Raw genomic sequence first — 20,498 nt, 5'->3', positions numbered from 1 at the left:
CTTTAGACTAAACATTACTTAGGAACAACTGAAAACATCAGTGTTATCAACATTCTTTGCATACTGAACTCAGAACACAGCACTGTACCAGCTACTAGGAGGACAATTAACTGTATCCCAGCTGAAACCAGGACAAAGCCATTCATAAAATACATGTTTATAATATGTCATTAGTAAAATTTAATAGTTATCTAGGTATTGCATTTCTTTCTACCTCAGTTTTCTAGGACAAGACTCAAGCTCGGGATATATACACATACAAACACTGAGATACTCTATGTCTTAACTGGAATTGATAAATGGCCCATCAATCACATATTTTGAATTTCATCCATTAAACATTCTCTTTATGTCAAGCTTGCCATGACACTTACATACTTGAACAAGAGATAGGAGATCGCTTAAGAGTATTCTGAGTTCAAAATTAGAGAAAATATGGTAATCCTGAAGCTCCTTCTAATTCTAGAAATGTTGCACCTGTTAAACACACTGGGTTGACTCAGAAACTTCCCTAGCATGTTATACATGCTCCTACATAATGGTGAGCAGATACCAGCAGTTTGTGATGATATCACACAAAATATACACACGTGCACACGCATAGATACACATGCAGAGTTTGGACTGTGTGTTCTGAGACTGCATATAGTAGGACTGCAGTATAGGAAAGTGAAGACAATTCATCCATCAAAACTTTTTACATTTGAGATATTTCTGATCTATACATTGTTGTGATTTCCACTGGATAAATCAGGTATTTATCACATAACACTGGTAAATCACAGGAGAAAACATACAATCATAATATGCACTTGCTGAAATCAAATATATATTCACAAATTCCCTGTTCTTCACCTGCTGATACCTTTTATGCTCCTACATATTTACATTTGTGTTTGATTTAACGAATGAAATTGTCACTTGTTCAAGTTCATTCCAGAGAAAGCCAATAACAAAAAATACATTTCAGTTTCCCTGTTTTCCTGTGTGTATGTATATATATATATAAATGTCAAGGATTCAGATTTATACATGGACTCTAAATTTACTTTCAATTTTATGAACACAGCTATGTACGTTTAATGAAGGAATAACAGCAGTCACAAATGGGGAGAGAAGGAAGGAAAAGGTGTGAGAGCTCCTTCACTCCCCCAGTGCGCAAGTCAAGGAATGAGATGGGAGATCCCAGGCAAGACGGGAGCAGTGCCCCATCCACAGCCTTGTGTGCTGAAATATAGCCTGTCGCTGAAGCTCGTGAGCCCCCTCAGAAGCAGCACTACTGTCAGCAGGGCTGCCCACGTCCCAGCGTAGCCACAGGTAGAGATGTTATTTTCTCCATCAGCCAGATCTCCTGTTCCCTTGCCCAGCTTAAGGGAACCTATACTTACCTCCCTCTACCTTAGCAGCACTGCTTGAACTGTCTTGTTATAGAAAGAAGTATGTTAGGCAAGATTTGTAGGCTGTGGTAAACTGAGAGGTTTTATTATACTCAGTAACAAAATAGTCAACACAAGGACTTAACAGAATACTGTACTTAAACAATTCTTATTAGAAATGTAACAGCTACGAGGTATGAAACAAGCCTAAAAACTTTTCCTCAAAAAGACCATCATAGACCAGCTAAATGAAAAATACTGTCATTTGGCATTTGTCATTTTAGGTAATCTAGGCATTCAAAATGGATACCGAGAACCTCAGGTGGTGCTTTTGTTTGTATGAGTTGATCATTATAGGTCTTCATTGAAAACCCATCTTTTTTAACATCTCTGACACTGCTCCAGAGCTCTCCGTTCATAAGATAGTGTCAACAGTTCTCCCACAGAAGTTGAGTGGAAGCAATAAAAGCCTTTATTAATCATATTATTAAATATAGTATCTACTATGAGAGTTTTCTTGATGAATTGCAGATCTACTCATAGTGCCTCCAGCATAATTTTGTTGTAGTTGACTGATGGATTTCGCTTCACTTGGGAAAGCTCCTTCCTCTTAGTAGAGGAATCTGAAAGTCCAGTCTTTGGGCTATCTGTATGGTATTTCATGCATCTGTTAAATAGAAATGGGTTTCCCCTTGCCACAGAGATGCAGGATAATGTTTTGATGAGAAGGGCTTAGGGAAATGAGTGTTTCACCCATTCTATCATTTCATGCCACTATTTTTTAACATTTGGATACCATCCACCTCCAGCCTCCCTGTTCATTAGCAACACCTATGTGCCCACACAGTCCCTGTACCACTGACAGGCTCTTTGGAAACTAAATATTGCTCTATATTTGCTGAGACTATTAGAAGCAGTGGCACCTATCTCTTCCTCTGCTGCTGATAGCAGTGAGGGAGTTGAGCCTACCCAAGTTTAAGGCAAGCAGTGCAGAAGTACATTCCCAGTTTTGCCCTTGAAACTGAGCACAGTCTTTTCTATTTGTCTTCTGTTCCTTCTCCTCTGGCAGGTCAGCTACTTCAGGCTCCCTGTCCTCTTTCACAAAATAAGGACCTACCAAGTAAAATACCTGAATTATAAGTAATAAGCAAACCTAGTGTCTGGTTAAGGGGCTTCCTCTCATGTTAGCAATTTGCAGCTCAGCGGTATCATCTAGATAGTTAGCAAAGATCTCAGTTTGGGTTCACCTATTCATGGGGTTTTTCACTTTTGAAGAAGATCAGCTGCATCCTCTGTATATAAGTACAAGCAATATATTTATATGGCATAATCTAACTTTCCTGGGGATGGGTGGGGGGAGGGTTTCCAATTAAAAAAAAAAAAAAAAGGATCAGAAGTATGTGTATATCCTGATCAGGGAGCTCTCTGAAGTCACTAATTTTAGGTAAAGTTTTAGTTGTGAATGTTTTTTGACAGAGGGAGGGCTACGGTGAACTTTCAGAGTTCTGGCCATGAGTCACTATTCCTTCTGCGTGCAACTTGCTCATTAAACAGAAAGGAAAAAAAAAAAAGCTTCTCTTCCCTTGCAGCCAAGAATATCACCCCCAAAAAAATTGAGTCAGAAGGTTTTTTTTCTTTTTCCTACATCACCATTTTTCATTTTCTTTTTTCTAGTAAAATCTTTAATCAATGTTTATTATTTGGAGTTTTCTCTTCACTGCTCCTTAACTTGGGATAGATAAGACTTCCGTTGAGGTAAATGGTAAAAAAAGACATAAATAGAAGCAAATCTTGGCCCAGGATACTGAGAAATGGTGATAAAATTATCTGAAACATAACCAAGTTCAAAGATTTTTTTTTTTTAAAGAGTTTCAAGAAGAATTGGGAAAATCCTCTGTTAAACCTTCTAGCTTGAGCTGTATGAGATTTTTTAGCACCTTGAGCTACTAGATCCTAGCAGAATGGATAAACTCAGTGCAATGTGCATATGTTTTTGTCTTAATTTAAAATAAAAACAGTCCTCAGTTATTGGGGGGACAGAGCGGAGTAGCACAAAATCTTCTGCTTAAGAAAGTAGGATACACGGAAGAAGCTTGCAGTTTTTATTTTTAAGTGACTGAGTGAACTAGAGAAAGAGGAACCCAAACAGGAAAAACTTCCATCTCTTACAGTCACAAGAACAGACACGTGCAGCTCTGTTAGAATCTGGATACTCACCAGGGATCTTACTGGCTCAATGCATCAAAAAGAAATGTCTGTCAAGCTCCTACAAACTTTGCTTTCCCAAACAACTGCCATATGCCACAACTAACAGCATAAAGACACTGTGAATCAAGCCCCAACATTGTGAGATTTAAAGATGTTTGTAGATTTTTTTAAAAAAGTTTCTATTAAATCTTTTCATTTCCTCAGTTTCCCAGGCAGGTGACAACAGCAGTGGAGTGCTCAGTAATGCAAATTTAATCCTTTAGTCTTTTGGTTTGATGATATTGTGCCATTAGAGGAAGTTTAGGTCAGATTCTGATGAATCACAATATTTCATTCTGTCCAGGAGGGCATTAAGCAGACTGACAGGGCTCCATACTGCCACAGTGCATCCGTACTGCCAGTGTTGATTCCAACATTAAAAACAGCTCCCTGCATGCTGCAAAGCAAGTATCATCATTAAAAAGGTACTTAAACAAGCTGCCTCCCTCTCTCTCTTTCTTCACTAAATGTCTTAACGATATAAGCCTAACAGTTCTTTGGGATTGCTTTAAGCTGTAGTGTGGAAGAGTGCTTTATTCACCCCCTAGACTTCCAGACTTCAATTCCCACGGACATCAGCTACACCCTCTTTGTGAGCCTGCATGCTGGGCGATCCATACAGAAGCACTGTGTCAAATGGTTAAATAAATAAATAATGTGCAGTGGGCCTGGAGCCAAAAATACTCTCCCCTTGCACCAGTGAGAAAGGTAGTAGGAAAGGAAGCTTGTGCTCTGATGCTACTACTGCTAATGGAAAAGGCAAAGGCAGTAAGCTCTGTGTGTTTGTCATCTAATATTACATCACAGCAGCTCATGATGTGGTGTTAAATATGTCTGAAATCTCTTTATTTTTCTGAGCCTATTTACCAGTGCTTCCCAACACAGATGGAACCCTTTCTTCCTGCACATATTAATTCATTTGTTATTTATGCACTTCTGATCTTTGTGACATTTTGTCCTTTGGCCTGCTACCAAGTCATTTTTTATACATGTTCTGAGAAAAGGTGGCCCTTGCCCTGCAGTGAGCCTCACAAATCCCTGACACACACATATGCATTTTTTATTGTTCTCACATGTTGCTTAACAGTCTGCATGATTCCTGCTTTACAGCACAGCAGATGGGTTCCTGCATAGCGGTGAAACAGATGAGATGTTCAAATCGATTGTTTTATCAACAATCAGTTGTAGATAAAAATCATTTTAATGAGAGAAATTAATGGTGTTTGCAAACATGATGTTAATTAAAGAACATAGCTTGGGCTTTTTTCCCTCCTTTTCTCCCCTTGCACACAGTTTTTGTTACCCATGACATCTTTCATTATTGACTCATGCCCCAAAGAAAAGGCGATTAAAATCTGCTTTTGTTTGATGTAGCTTTTATTGAAGAAAGAAATAGATCTTTCTGAAGCTTCCTGGTGAGATGAAAGTCTAATTATCTCCACAAATGAAAGGAAAAGCTTTAATTAGGCCTGTGCTGAATCTGCGCACTGTGAATTTGTGCATTGTGATGGATGGAGCCCACGTCTCCTCAGTGACTGCAGTTGAAATAATGAAGAAGGAGAAGAGGTAACCTGCTCCCATGATTCAGCTGGCAGAGCAGACTTGGAGGTACACCTGTGTTGTGAGAGCGTGCCCAGAGCAGCTGCCACAGGCCATGTTTCTGTGCAGTGCATTCGGCTGTTTTACAGCCTCCTCCTGAGCTTTGATCTCTTTTCAGACAGCAGGGGTCCTAACAAATCAAGCTTTTCATGTTTCACTCAGTTTCACTCTCTTTTGCTTCACCATTCATACTCGAACTCCAAAGAGGACGGATAAAATATTGTCTTTTTCTGAAGCAATTAATGATCAGCAGCGGACATGACTGAAGTGGGCATTTTGCCTTTTGCGAGGTGTTTTAAAGTTGACTGTGGGGTAAAGGCTGTGAAAGAATCAGAAATCACATTTATTTACTTTGCTATTTAATTAATTCACTATTTATGCTTTTAACATCCTTTGTGCATAACACTTCATCTGCTACACACTTCTTTTTTGCAATGCTGTAGTGTCTGCCCAGTTAGGAAAGGTGACATTCTAGGATAGTGTTAGACTGCTAATGGCCCCCAGGGAGAAAACTGAATTATGACAAATAATGCACTATCCCAGATTTTATAACATTTATAATCTATTTTTACCATGTTGCATGCAGCTTACTCTGTCTTCGTGTAGTCCACCTGATATCAGGAAGGTCAAACCACTACTTATTCACATCACTTGCAGCCAGCATATTCTTCTTTGTGAGTCATAAAGCACCTTTGACATCAAGGGCAGTCAAGGAGATTACCTCCACACCTTTCTGGACATGATAGCAGTAAAAACAGGGAAGAAGTAATTGAAGACAAAGTTAAATCAGCATCACCAATCTAATCTTTTATTCTTTCTGTCAGTATATTCTGTGTTGTTTAGACTGTATTGCGTTAATTGTGTACGAGTCTCTGGAATTGAGGAGCTTAGCAGTCAACTGGAAACATGCAGAAATAGAAGGATATGGGATAAATGGGAATGCATCCCCTGTTGATTTGTTTATTTAAGGAAAGGAGCCATCTGAAAAAAAATAGTAATGCTGTCTTTCAGAGCAAACATTCTGGGAAGTCTTTTTGTAGGTACAGCATCTATAAAGCCTGAAATTGGTGAAAGCAAATGATGCTGATTCTAAGTAATTCAGCAAAGTGGTAATACAGATTTTAATTTAGTCTGTGTGAAACAAATCTCTGCATTACAGTTCTCCTTACAAACATAGCTTTATCTCCTGCTATTCTAAAATTTTATACATTAGAAAGTTACTCACAAGCTGAAATCTTACTATTATATTTTGTCATTTGTTTAGAGACCTTTAAGGTAGCTGGCACTTTTCTTACTCTGAAATGCCTTGATTTGTTCTTTCCACTCTCTTCCCACATGCTCCATTTCACATTTTCTTTGTGTAGATTTGTGTCCTATGTTTATGCCTTTGTAAGTATCTCCCTAGTGTTAGTACTGTGTTCACAGAGCTGAAGTAAAAAACCTGCCTTATACAATATTCTAATCCTTAGGCCATCAGTGCCGACATCCAAGTCTGGTGCCCTAGAATTACAGGGATGATGGTGAATGTATAAAGGTCCCAAAGCTCAATATAGGAGAAAAAAACCAGGGGGAATGCTGCAACACTGGAGCACAGGTCTGAGCTAGGGGGCACAGCCAGGGGGGAAACGAGGAGGCAGTGGAATTCTTGTTAGACTGCTGTGCAGAGATGAGGAGCAGATAGTAAATTAGGAACGAGCACTGCAAGAACACATCTGAATGAGACCCTCCAATTAACTGTTCTCTTTCCTTCTTTCAAGTTTGATTTCCTTTTAACCTTTTATTTTATTCTTTTGATCTCAGCATCTTTTTCTTCTTGTTCAAGTGAAGAGCAGTGGTGCAATAATTTTTGTTGAGGAGGTGCTTTCATTGTCAGCTCCTGTTTCGAAGCATAGCAAGTGATGAACAAAACCTGGAAATATTCATGTATGCCATCACCCGGAAAATGAGTCTGACCAAAATTTGAGAGCTGGGACAATTTAAAATAAAAACTGTTCTTTCTCTGTTTGTGACAGAGGTGCCTCTATTGCTTCTGAGCTGTTGAGAACCTCAACAGAAGATTTTATGCAAGGCTTTGTGTGTGCACAAATACATGTACAGAACAATGGAAGTTTATGAAAGAAAATATTGTACAAGGCAGGGGCGGTAGTATTTAGCTGTTATATGCTGGAAAACAGCAAAGCTGGCCATTACCCTTAAAGAACCTTGTAACTTTCTTCTACACGCTTCATATTTGTGCTAAGTCCAAATTGCTACATGACTATTTCTGAGAGCTTGGGGGTAGGCAGAAAAATCCCCATGAAGGGCTATTGTGCAGGCATATGAATGCATGAGAATCCTGTAATGCACTTCAGCATTAGTAACATGAGTATAGTTTCTGTATATCCCCTATGGAAAGCTATAGCAGCTCAGTCCTTCTCCAAGGTAAGAGCCACCCCAGCCTTGTGAAGTACCTTGAGGAACTAAATCGCTGCCAATCTTGTCAGCGTTAAGAACTACTGTCTTTGTTGTGAGTCACCCCTCTCTACACTTCCAGAGGAGTGTAGAAAGAAAAACTTTATAGAGACTTGAAAAGAGTTGTGAATTCCTGTGATGAGGCATGCAGAACACATGAGGTTTGGGCTTGTAGATTTGTTTTGGGGTTTTTTTTCTGAGAATGTTATTGGCTGGCTGGTGCATGCTAAGACACATACATGGTACTCTGAAATGATTCAGTGGTTATGATTTTGAAGTTTCCAGATTGAGATAAACACAGACATGCTCACTTCACTGTGAACACCTGCTAATTTTTAGTTCTGAAATATCTAAATAGGTATTTGTCCTTTCACCTGTATTTTACAGAATCACAGAATGGTTGAGGTTGGAAGGCACCTCTGGGGGTCATCTTGTCCAAACCTCTGCTCAAGCATGATCACCTAGAGCAGGTTGCGCAGGACCATGTCCAGCTGGCTTTTGAATAACTCCAAGAATGGAGACTCCACAACCTCTCTGGGTACCCTGTTCCAGTAGTCAGTCACTCTTACAGTAAAAAAGTGTTTCTCATGTTCAGATGGAATGTCCTATGTTTCAGTCTATGTCCATTGCCTCCTGTCCTGTCACTGAGCACCCCTAGAAAGACCCTGGCTCCATCTTTGTACCCTCACTTCAGATATTTACATACATAGATGAGATCACTGCCCAAGCCTTTTCTTCTCTCAGCCCAACTTTCTCAGCCCTTCCTCATATGAGAGGTGTTCCAGTCCCTTGCTCATCTTTGTGGCCCTTCATTGGACTCTGTCCAGTATGTCCATGTCTCTCTTGTACTGAGGAGCCCAGAACTGGACACAGTACTCAAGTGTGGCCTCAGCAGTACCACCTCACTGTCTGCTTCTCCAGCCCACACTTCAACAGCTTTTCCATGAGGATCTTATGGGAGGTAGTGTCAAAACCCTTACTGAAGTCTAGGTAGACAATATCCACTGCTCTCTACTCATCTACCAGGCCAGTCATTTCATCACAGAAGGTTATCAAGTTGGTCAAGCATGACTTCCCCTTGGTGAAGGCGTGTTGACTACTGATGATTTCTTGTTGTTCATGTGCTTGGAAGTGGTTTCCAGGATTAGCTGCTCCGTCACCTCCTCAGGGTTTGAGGTGAGGCTGACTGAGCTGTAGTTCCCTGGGTCCTCCTTCTTGCCCTTCTTGAAGATAGGAGTGACATTTACTTTCCTCCAGTCTTCAGGCACTTCTCCTAATCTCCATGATCAATCAAAGATGATTAAGAGTGGTCTCGCAATGACGTCTGCCAGCTCCCTCACCACTCATGGGTGCATCCCATCAGGCCCTCATCCAGTTTACTTAAGTATTGCCTGATGGGATCCTCTTCCACCAAGAGTACATCTTCCTTGCTCTAGATTTTCCCCCTCTGGGGCCTGGGATTCCTGAAGGACAGTCTTGCTTGCAAAGACTGTGGCAAAGAAGGCATTCTGTACCTCAACCTTTTTCATGAGCTGTGTAACCTTGAGCAGTGGGCCTGTATTTTCCTTAGGCTTCCCTTTGTCACCTATGTACTTCAGAAGCCCTTCTTGTTGTCTTTGACATCCCTAGCCAGATTCAATTCCATTTGGAATTACTATATACTACTAAGACCATACATGCTAGGAAATCTTATGGAATGACCTACATGGAGTAATTTTATTTACTGGAGTGAAGAGGAAACAATGAAACATACCCAAGGTTGTTAAACATATGTTGGTGCTTTTAAAAGGGTGGGGGGCAGGGATGGCTATGATCTTACGGACTTAGCAACAACCTGAAGTTTTTTTGATTGTCACAACTTCCTTGAAACCAAGTGAATATTGTAGAAACTATGGCATTTTTAAGTGTCCCTGGTCTGATAACTGTAAGATTAAAAGAACTGCAAAGGAATACAGCAGTTTTTCTTTACTTCTCCAGCAAATTATTCGTTTAGTTTCCCATTCTCTGAATGTTATTGTACAGACATCAATATTACTCCGGAGTTTATAAGTCTATATTAATATATTATATGACTAATTTAAGACATATTTAGTTATAGGACATATTTAGTTATAAGACTTCCAGTGCAAGACAGAATGCTACAAAGATGTTCCTTTCATACTGAAATAAATAAATAAATTGAAACCGTAGAGAAAAACAAAGCCAAATTCTCTAGATATTATTCTTTCAGGCTGTTGTCCCATTTACATTTTATGCTCTGGCATTTTTTTTCAGATTGCCACACAGGTAGTCATATAAAAAAATGGCTCCAGAACCGCCAAGATTTAAAGATCTTGTTGAGCTAAATCTAAGCAGTGGGAAACACACCATATTGAAGTTCCTAGAGATTTTGTACTTCTGATAGTCACACTTCAAAGCGCTCCTAGTTCAGGGTTTTCTAAAGAAGCAGAAGGTGCCCAATCTGGAATGAAAATTACTTCTTACTGAATTCCAAATAAATGTTGTAGATGTTCACCTCACATTACCCTGATATTTTGGTTCTATTGTCAACATTCTAACATGCTGTTGTACTTGATCTTCTACTTGGTGTGGAATTAGGCAAAATATTTTTTTTTCATTCACATTGGTATTACACAAGTAAGTTTGGAGCTCAATAAAAAGTGAGATAACTCTGTATTAGAAAGCCATAAAAGTCTGTTCTAACTAAATGGATTTATTAAGAACACCAAGTAAGTAAGTAGTTTCTTCACTGTACCATTCGTACAGCGAAAGAAAACCTTGAACCAGTTGTCATTGTTCTCACAAGACTAACAGGTTTCATAGGCCTTGAAATCTTGGTATTCGACAGTTCACTGAAGTCTCAATGTATGTAAGATTTGAAAACAAATTTTTAAGTCAATCCAAAGTTCCTTTTTCTTGGGAGCAATCATTGCCTCTCAAATCCCCAAAACTGCCTAGGGATCTCCCATTTGTTATTAAAACTTTATATAGCCCTGTTTTCTTCAACTATGTATTTTGTCACAAATGATTTTTTGGTAAGAAAGAATACCTAATACAGAACACACCCCTATCCCACTAGTTTCAGCCGTCTTTAGGGTGGAACAGATACAAGCCACATCATTCCTCATGGCACTGTGATACTACAGAGAACCAGTTACTTCCTCACAACTGCCAGCTGCTGTATGAGAGCTGAAGGGCTTCTCAGAATCCCTTAACCTTATGTTTCCTTATCTGCAGTTCAGTTTCATGCCTGATTTCCCAGAATTTGCTTAACATTTTCAGAAGGACGTCATTCACCCACTAGTTGTAGCTGGATTTGGATTCATAACTCTTCTGAAAACAGAAAGTGATATGATTCTCCATACCCACCAACGCATGATATTGTCAGATGATAAATATTCTTCTCATCAAAATACGATGGAAGAACCGAGTCCTCCCATCCACAAGAAAACTCTGAACCAAATTAAGGATGAACATTCTGGATGCTCTTTCACAAAGTTAAAAAAATGGGACTAGCCATCTGGCACCTATTGAGGCTCTTTAAATACAGAGAAATTTTGTTGGAGAAAGCATAGCTGTCTTCTGAAGTCTTCTAAGGATCTGTTTGAGGTTTTTTGTTGTGGGTTTTCTCATTTTGTTTTGTATTTTAATGGATTTATACCATATCTCTGTATTTTAGATCAGCAGCCTTATTCTGAATGCCAACAGAAACTTACTGGAGGTTTCTGCTTTAAAAGATGATTGATGCCCTGTTAAGGAACCTCCTCCGTATTGCAGAAAGGCGTTCAGCAAGGGCTCAGTTGCACTCACTATTGCCTCCCCAATTGCAGCTGACATGTATGGACTAGAATCATGCTGGGATCCCTCAGCATCTGCCCTGTGCTGGGAATGGTTGTTTTCTCTTTGTATGAGGCACCAGCTTTCACCCATTGTATCTAGCAAGAACTGATTAGTGGTAATCTCTGGGTTCATGTTCAGTTGTTAGTTAGGAATTCAGTGGGAGCCAGTGCTTCATTTAGGGGAGTGTCTTAGGAAGCCAAAAACCGTTGCTGTCTACAGGGTTTGAAACAATGCCCCCATCCCTTTTGGTGCACTGTTTCAGAGTTTAAGAGTCATAATTGTAAAATAAGCTGAGCTGACTATCACAAACTTACTTTTTTTATTCACACTGTAGCTGAAAACAGGCCCTTTTTATGTAATGTTTTCTTGCAAATAAGAACATTATTACATCTTTAAGATTGGACAAACAGTGTATGTACTGTACTTATGGACAATACTATACTGTACTTATGGACCATACTAAGCAGAACAAAGAATAAATGTAAGCCTATGACTAAGTAGGTTCTGTATAAATACAGAAATTCCACTTGCCATAGTAAGTGGTTCATGCTAACCAGGAGCTGCTGGGGGTCATATCTGAGATATTATGCAAATTCCAAACTCAAAAATACAGATTATGAAAAAATAATTAATTACATTTGCACTTTGATTAAAGATTAAATCTCAGTTTAAAAACAAATCATGTATTTATATTGCCTGATATAATTAGGCACTCTCCTAAATGGCCAAACTTAGAACTGCCTATTATGTCCTAGCAAACCTGTGGGAGACCCTGACGTGTTTAGCAATCATGTTTTTGTGTTCATCAGAAAAAATCATTTTAAAACAATGTGGGAGGGGCAGTCCTTATCTTTAAGGCAACTGTTGGATAATTGACCTCCTTTAGCATTTAATTTCTCAAGCCTCTAGGAAGCTTAATTTTGAACATCAAAGAGGTACCTGTGGAAGAAACTGTTCCAGACTGGTGAGTAAACAAATTAGAGTTAATAGGGTCATTAGCTTTTGTGGTAAAATTTCAAACTGGGTATTCCTCACTGAGGAATGTAAATGTCAATGTTTTTAAGTCTTCTAAAATATAATTAGCTATGGAACTTGAATACAAATGTTACATATCTTATTAACAAACAATGTTTTCCATACTCTGGGCATTATTTTATTAACGTTAGGGAATCTGTTGTTCTGGTCCTATGTATTGCTTGCCAGACAATTAGAATAGAAAAAAAGTACAGACCTGCGTAGTCAATAATACACTGTAAACATTAAGGATGCTGTATGTTCCGTATAATATAGAACATGCTAGCTAGTTACCTTTAGAGTAACAGCTGTAGCTCTGTTTAACCCTTAGATCTCTATGTAGGAATATAAGAGCTTTAAAAAAAAAACAAAAAAAAAACCAAAAAACACATGCACATAAAAAAACAACTTACATTTCCTCATTTGGATGATGGATGATCTTCTCATCTCTACTCTCTCTTGGTTCTGTGGCTACTTAAAGGGATAACTGCTGATTGAATTTGAAACAGAGAATGCAGCAAATTCAATTCTTAGATCCTCTCATTTCACTTCTTGCACAATACTGAAGTCTTTTATTCAATTATCCTTGCATAAGGTAATAGAAATATTGCTCCCTTTTCTCCACCAAACTCCGACAAGTTGCTAGTCCACCCACATTTCCACACCTTTTCCCACATATCTACCTGTAGGCTATGCACTCTCTCATATCCATTTCCCCTGAAATTCTTGCTGCTAACCCTTCCCAGCAGCAGCAAGCTCCTGGATCTGAGGGTTGTCAGAGCAAGTTCCCTTTTTGGATTTGTAACCCTAGAAAACTTAAAACTGTGGGGTTTATTCTGTCTCTAGGAGCTCAGTACCCAGAAATAGCTTCTTTTTAATCCAGGAAATTGTCTGACAAGTGAGGTAGAGGGGAAAATTTCCTCATAAAGAAGTAGTGACATTAGGTCAGTATAACAGTTTGTGGATTACGGACTGATGGACTAACTGGCAACACCACAAATGCGTTTAGCATAGAAGGAAATAAAATATTTGCTAGAAGTGCCAAAGGAGAATTGCAGAAAATATTTAGACTGGAAAACTGCAGATGGGCAAGCACATCCAGTGGTAAACCACCTCCTCCCTGTGAAACTTGATTTGTACCAGCAGGATCTGAGTGAGTGCTACAGTGAATTCTACCAAAAAAGGGGAGGGTGGGGGAGAAGAAAAAGGCATTTTAAATAATTGATCATAGCTGTATCTGTGGTTACAAGCATTGGATTCTTAAGTCATTAGCCTGAAGGAGCAAAGACTTTAAAAAATACTAACTTTCCTCACTATATATATATATATATAATCATGAAGTTTAAGAAAAGAAAAATATTTTTTTCCCATTTGGCTATCATAAATCATTTTGTTGTGATAATCTTGTGTAGTGGGCTGATTTAATCTTTTAATCTCCCATTCTCCCTCAATAGCAACAATTTCTTTTTGCTTAAGTAACACCAATAAAAGTGAAAAAAAACCTCAAATGCTTTTTATGTAATGTGAATCATGTTTAAGTGATGTTTTGAAAAAATCCTTGTCCATTAGAAGGAAGCTTTTTGCACTAGGCAAGTTGTTACAACTGAGTTTTTTGCAAAATGGTTTTAGTTACCATTTGTTACTGGTCTCTAACAGTGTGCTTCAAATAAGAATCTTTAGTTTCCCTCCATAAGAGTACCTCATAGAGTTTTATAAGCATTCATTTTTAAATAACCATTAGTTTTATTTCAAACCCCTGCAGTGTTTTTGATAGAATGTTACTATTTTCACACAATATTAATTTATTTAACACTGTAACCCAGAGTATTAGATCACTGTGACTGTCTCCATTTCACTAACTTACTGATTTTACTCATGGAGACAATATTAAATCAAGATCACATAATATGCCTATGACAAATTTGGGATCATATGCCGATCTCCTGATCTCGCTTTCTATGTGTATTGAAGAGTAAGACTCATTTAACCTAACTTAAGCCATACAAAAGTTAGTCATCTGGTCTTCCTTCTACAGTAAAGGCCAAGACAAGCACCTCCAGAGGATAAGTCTTCCTATCAGAAAACATCGACAAGTAAAATTTGGCAAGAGAAATCATGGTAAAAGATTATTTGCCCTTCCACTAACCTAGGCAGTTGAGAAGGTAAATGCTTCTGCACTGCTCCATGAAAATGTTTCATGGTCCAGTATGTCTTGCCCATGAAAGTAGTAAAGGAATGAGACTGTTGCTTCTAGTATACTGATTTTTTATTCTTTGATTGAAATCTTGACTATGAAGTATTCTAAAAAAATCCTTCCCTTTCTTATTTTGGAACTGTTGAAACTGTGCCACTCATCTGGACATAGTGGCAAAGCTACTTTCAAAACTTCAAGTAAAAGCAAATATAAACAGAATAAACAGTGTGATTGGCATATTGGATGGGTGAAAAAGTACATTTCTAATATTTTTATTAATTTTTAAATAAGACATTTGTTAAAACACCTTTGGCACTATTTTAATTATTTTTTTAAGGAGTAAAAGAGTAGGCACAAGCAAATATTAATTTCTTCAAAACTAATTGCAAAGCAGAATTTGCAATATAGTCCCTTTTACGTGGATTGACATAGCTGTCACATCCTCTCTGCTTTATAGGCCTTGGACTTAGCCAACACGGGATGTACTTCTAAAAAAAATCCTGAACTATTCAATAGAAACTAAAGGCATAAGACCAGATGGAATTTATTCCAATAACTGTTAAAATTTAAAGGACTGCCTTTCGTTCGACTTGTTACAAACTGTAGTGTTCCACAGCAAGCTGGAATGTTTTAATCATATATAAATGAGTCAAAGTTATGAGGAGTGTAACTTTCTATTGCAATTTTTAACCTATTCCCAAACATATTTCATGTTTTTTTCTTTTCCATATCTGTTCTTGATCCCTGTCTAAAGGGTTATGTCAGACCAGACTAGTAAGGTCTGACACCAGAGGGTGCAGAGGTGCCATTCCATGTCTTCAGCACATCATCTGTAGGGTAGCCTGACACATATAATCAGGAGAGGTGGTCTTGCATTAACCTTTTCCACTCTCAGAGGATAAAATTATAATGAAACAACAAAAACAGATAATGAGGCAAGGAGAGCACAATTCCTGTGATTATGGCCAAGAATGTGGGGGAGGGGGGTGGTGGGATGACTTAGTGCAGACTTTCAATCAAGCATTACCAATTCAAATAATAAATGGAGTAGATGTAAATGTAAGTAGATGTAAACCCAGACGTGCACCTGAAGATAACACCTAGATCAGGAGTCTGTTAAGGACAGGAGTTGGTTAAGTTTGTTCTTGTGACTGGCTACCATTTGGCAGACAAACAACTTTCCCACAAGAATATTAAAAAGGTAATTATTTGGTGATTTGATTCAGTTGATATCCTTAGGGAGAATCATTCACTGAAGCAACTGAAACCCCAGAATCTAACAGTTGTAAACAACTACAGGATTTGATGTTTTGCTTAATGCTGCCTTTGCTGAGGCATGATGTGCATAACAGCAACCTACAAAGCCTGATATTATGTGGTGGTAGCAAAAAGGAGGAAATGCTTGTTCACTTTCTTCTGTGGTTTTATGATCTGGATTTTTGGCACGTTTCTACCAGTAAGAAACTACTTCTCCACAACAGCTCCATTACAGCTCCTAGTAATAAGGCAAAATGTGAAGATCAAATATTTGGTGGAATGACAGAGCCAATAGCTCAAAAGGCATGGATAAAAAAGCAGCCACAACTAAATTTGTACATACTGAGTTAAAAGCAAATGAGTCTGGCTACAATGGAATTCACTCCTTGAAAGAAGTGATGTTATCGGTTAGCTCAAAAAAGCAAAGATAAGAGTAAAGCAAAATTGCATAGGCAAAAGACTATTTCTCAAAAGCTGCATGTTGTGAAAATGATGTAATGTTAATAGCTTTCCTTTGTTTTGTCACTTTGACAATTTTGGCACACCAAAGGTTGCATTTATACTGAACTTATGTCAGTGCATTTTGAACACCAAAGCCCTGGGCATCTCAGGAAGTTTTCAAGCTTTTTTTTTTTAAACCTGAATTAAAGTTACACTGTAAATTAATATAAAAGAATCAATCATCATTAATTATCCTTTAAACTGATGTCTGCACATTCTTATACGTTAATCTTCATTAATGTGTAGGAAAGCAAATATCCCAGAGGATGCTCTGCCTTTGTTGCGATGTTTTCCTTATGTCTCTCTGGAGTTCTTAAAAGCTCAAAAAATAGGCTTCTTCAATGGGAAGCATATGCCACTAGGGCCTTTTATACGAGTGCTTGATTCAATCAAAAGGCACAATCTGAGCAGCCATGGGCCAAGGCAAGATTCATCTGTTTAAGTCTCTGACCCTGGTGATACACTGCTTGAGTGCCTCTACAGCACTCAAGCTGTGTCCTGTAGGACTTACTGTGAATTACATTCATGTGTGCCTGTTGTAATGCACCAGCTTTTCTTAGGCCAGGTGGGTTTTGTTTTGTTTTTTATTACTCCTTTATATGAAAATCATAACAGCATGTCATTTACTACTTTCAGCAACAGTATCTCTTATAAATATCATAAATATCATAAATAGTTTTAGTATTTCCTTGCCACACATCACCCAAACCACATATGTATTGCTTGACTGTATGTAACAGTAGTCTGAAATTTCTTTCTTATAATACTTTCAGATACTTGATTCAAAAGGAAGGAAACCTGTATGACAAGACATATAGTGAAAGGAAATAAAGGCTGCATAGAATCTCTCTGTTCTTCAGAAAAAAACTGGCACATAAACAATGGATACAAAATTCTTGATATTCATAAACGGTACTGTACTCTAAAAACAGATTTTGAAAACTGAAGTAGGCACACTACTCTGTTCAGGCTTAATTATATTTCTTCTTATGGATAACTGATACAGAAAGATCTATTGCATGCCCACTCAGAATGTCACACAGGCTGAATAGCCTACATAAAAGTGTAATGTGGTCAACATGCACCCAAATGCTCTGTTCAGATTTCATCATGTTGACCTGTGCATTTTAAGGTACACTGGAACTCCGCAGACTCTAGTCACCAATTTTGAGTTTTTACTTTGCTGGCACACTGACTGGCATACATATGTACTCTGTCTGCTGAGATACTAGATCCTGCAAAGCTGGGTTTTTTTCCTGATATCTGGGTGCAATCCAGCCTTCTCTAGTACTTCCCGGGTAACTTAATAGAGACTTTCCAGAGCTAACAAGCTTTGTGATCACTCTGTGATCACTTCTTCAGAGATGTTAGTGGAAAGAGGGAGAGATTTGAGCTTTGGATAAGTTCCAGAAAACTTATCAAAAACTGATTCACTTTAGTTCATATAATTAATAAAGACATATCATGAAAATAATGAACACGTAACAGTAAACACTTTCATACTGAGGTTTCCTTCTTTTCTTGAGAATTTTGCATTTAAAATCATACTCCTTTAAGGAACTCAGTATTTTTCCTTTCTTCCACTTGGCTTCTCCAAACAAGCCCTATCCAAATTTATAATTCCCATTTTCTTTTGTCTAGTGATTCCCTAATCAGATTAATTAGATAATCAATGCTTTTCCTTATCCCATTTACATGTAAAATCCATTAATAGGTCAACCCAACAGAAGTTTAATTGCTTTGCCCATGCTCTGCATGGTATCTATTTTATTGCTGGTACAAAAACGTTGAAACAACATGACATTGCTATGATTACCAGAGATGCTACTTTCCATTTTTCAAAAGTCTCTGGAAAGAAGCTAACCCTATAGGTGACAATTTTACAAGATTAAATAGGCAAGTTGAGTCATAAATATTACTTCATAAAAGTAAAAATGGAGCCCTCAGATTCTCCATGAGGCATAGTTCTATGCCAGTACTCTTCCCCACAGGATACTGTTCACTCTTTAATGTATCAAAGACATGGGGGGAGGTGGGGTGATTGCTTTTTAACTTAAGCGTTGATTGTGATTTTCCATCAATAAGTGTCCTGTGAAATCTTCAGTAATAAAGATAAGCACATTTCTAGCCTGCAAACATAAACAACTATGACACCATACTCGTTCAGCCTTTTATGTTCAAATGTGCAGTTATCACTGGCTAGTCATAGGATTCTGTGAATCCCAAATTATTTCAAACTCTTCATGGAGTTCCTCTGTACGAACATGAATTCCCTAACATAGCTTGGCAGATCTAGGCTCTTAGTGACCTTCGGCTTCAAAGAGCAGCCGGCTTGAGCTGCCCCAAAACTACATCTGGCCATAAGGTTCCAAAAGGCTGAATTCAATTTGTATACTTAGAACCTTCTATATTCTTTACTTTCTGAAAAAAATATTGAACTGTGCCCCCAAAACATTTTTTGTGTCATTATCAGAATTGTAAAAGCATGGCATTTATTCAAACTACCAGTTTATGCTAACATGCCTGTTAATAATTGGAGAAAAATTAAAACCAACTCAAACTTAGGAAGAAGTTCCTCTTTATTAATATACCAGTTTGATTTTGGATTGTGGAACGGCTGCAGCTGTGGCTGTTCAGCCCTAGCTCTTCATGACAAGATGAAGACCAAAATACAATTAAAGGGGTGGAGTGGAGAAAAGAAAGAAAAGAAAAAAATATAGTTTGGGCATTGATAATAGTACAAATATTCAAAAGTATGCTCATTAAATGAAACTCAGTAAGTTGTCTTAGTGACAACAGTAATGACTAAGTTACTCTATTCAAGTGTGAAGCATCACTGTAAATTTCTTTTGATGTTTATTTTTATTCTCACACTTAAATTGTTACAAGGATGAATCATCATTATGATTCATGCAATATGTTTCATCCAGTAAGTCTACAAGGTATGTGTTTTCACAGCCTTGTATCAGTTTTGATAGTAGGAATACAAATTCTTCATGTAAATAAATTTTCACTCAAAGCTATAGACCTAAACTATAGACCAAATTGCCAACCTATTTATTGTTTTACAATTTTTTTTTTTTATGGTAAAAACATTTTCACCTCTTGAGGACAGTAGGCCACAAGTTTTGATCTCACCAGCTTCAAGGTGACAAAAAGAAATACAGTGAATTGGTGATGTCTGTATTCCCAGAACTCCCAGTTTGCCAATGTCAGTATCACAAAACCACTACCAGAGGTGCTCCCATGCTAGAAATCAAGAAACATATTGGGACCTTGAATAACTGGACTACAGACAGACATCTTCAGCTTATAACAGTGGTCCCTTCAGGGGGAGAACACATTGGTTTAATATTGTATAATTTGCACTATTCCTATTCATCTTTTGAAAAGATTATTTCAATCTTAAAGCTGTCAATTTGGCATCTTCATAAGAACTAAATCAGTTTTTTAAAAGTCAAAAAGTTGCTTTCTCTGTTTCTCTCCTTTTGATTGATTATCTATGGTTCCACAGCATATTACGTGATCACAGCAATGTTCTTTGGAGATATAATCATCAAAGAGCATTACGCAGCTGGGGCAGTACATGTGAGGGGTGTAAATAATGAAACAGAACAGGGGGCCATTAAATATATTTTTTTTTGTTTTCTGTGCTTGGAGGCTTGTTTACAAGGTAGGGGGTATGCTGTTTAAAAAAAAAAAAAAGGCAAAAAAAAAAGCAAGACTCTTAAATTGTACCAACCAATCCATCTGTTCAGATTGAGCCCTGCAGACCTGGCAAACCTTGAAGGTTTATCAGTGTTCATTTTGGCTTTCAGAGGTGCACGTATTCCCAGTGGCTCAGAAAACTCTAGTTTATGTGTTAGGAAGTATATTCCCAAAGCAGATGTTTAATTTTTTAAATTATACGGTCCTTGTAATGCAAGTTATGTAGTGCAGGATATTTTATAAAGCCTACTTCTGTGTAGCACATAAAATATAAAAGATTGGAACCGTTAATTAAAGATTGGTTTAGAGGA

At 37.9% G+C, this 20,498-nt stretch overlaps 1 long non-coding RNA gene across 2 annotated transcripts; it reads right to left on the bottom strand.

Annotated features, from left to right (window-relative positions):
- Nucleotides 1–4,992: 4,992 nt before the first annotated feature.
- Nucleotides 4,993–13,258, bottom strand: LOC115345009. Of its 2 annotated transcripts, none has more exons than XR_003924699.1 (3): nucleotides 12,941–13,258; nucleotides 5,795–5,955; nucleotides 4,993–5,541 (listed from the first exon to the last, which is right to left on the bottom strand). It is a non-coding gene; the product is annotated as an uncharacterized LOC115345009 (long non-coding RNA). The 2 variants fall into 2 exon arrangements; XR_003924698.1 differs by having other exon boundaries at nucleotides 5,814–5,955.
- Nucleotides 13,259–20,498: the final 7,240 nt, after the last annotated feature.

The sequence above is a fragment of the Aquila chrysaetos genome, chromosome 1 (genome assembly GCF_900496995.4).
Source record: "Aquila chrysaetos chrysaetos chromosome 1, bAquChr1.4, whole genome shotgun sequence".
Lineage (NCBI taxonomy): Eukaryota > Metazoa > Chordata > Aves > Accipitriformes > Accipitridae > Aquila > Aquila chrysaetos.
Note: the sequence above shows the minus strand (reverse complement) of the source record. Positions and strands in the feature narration are given on the sequence as shown.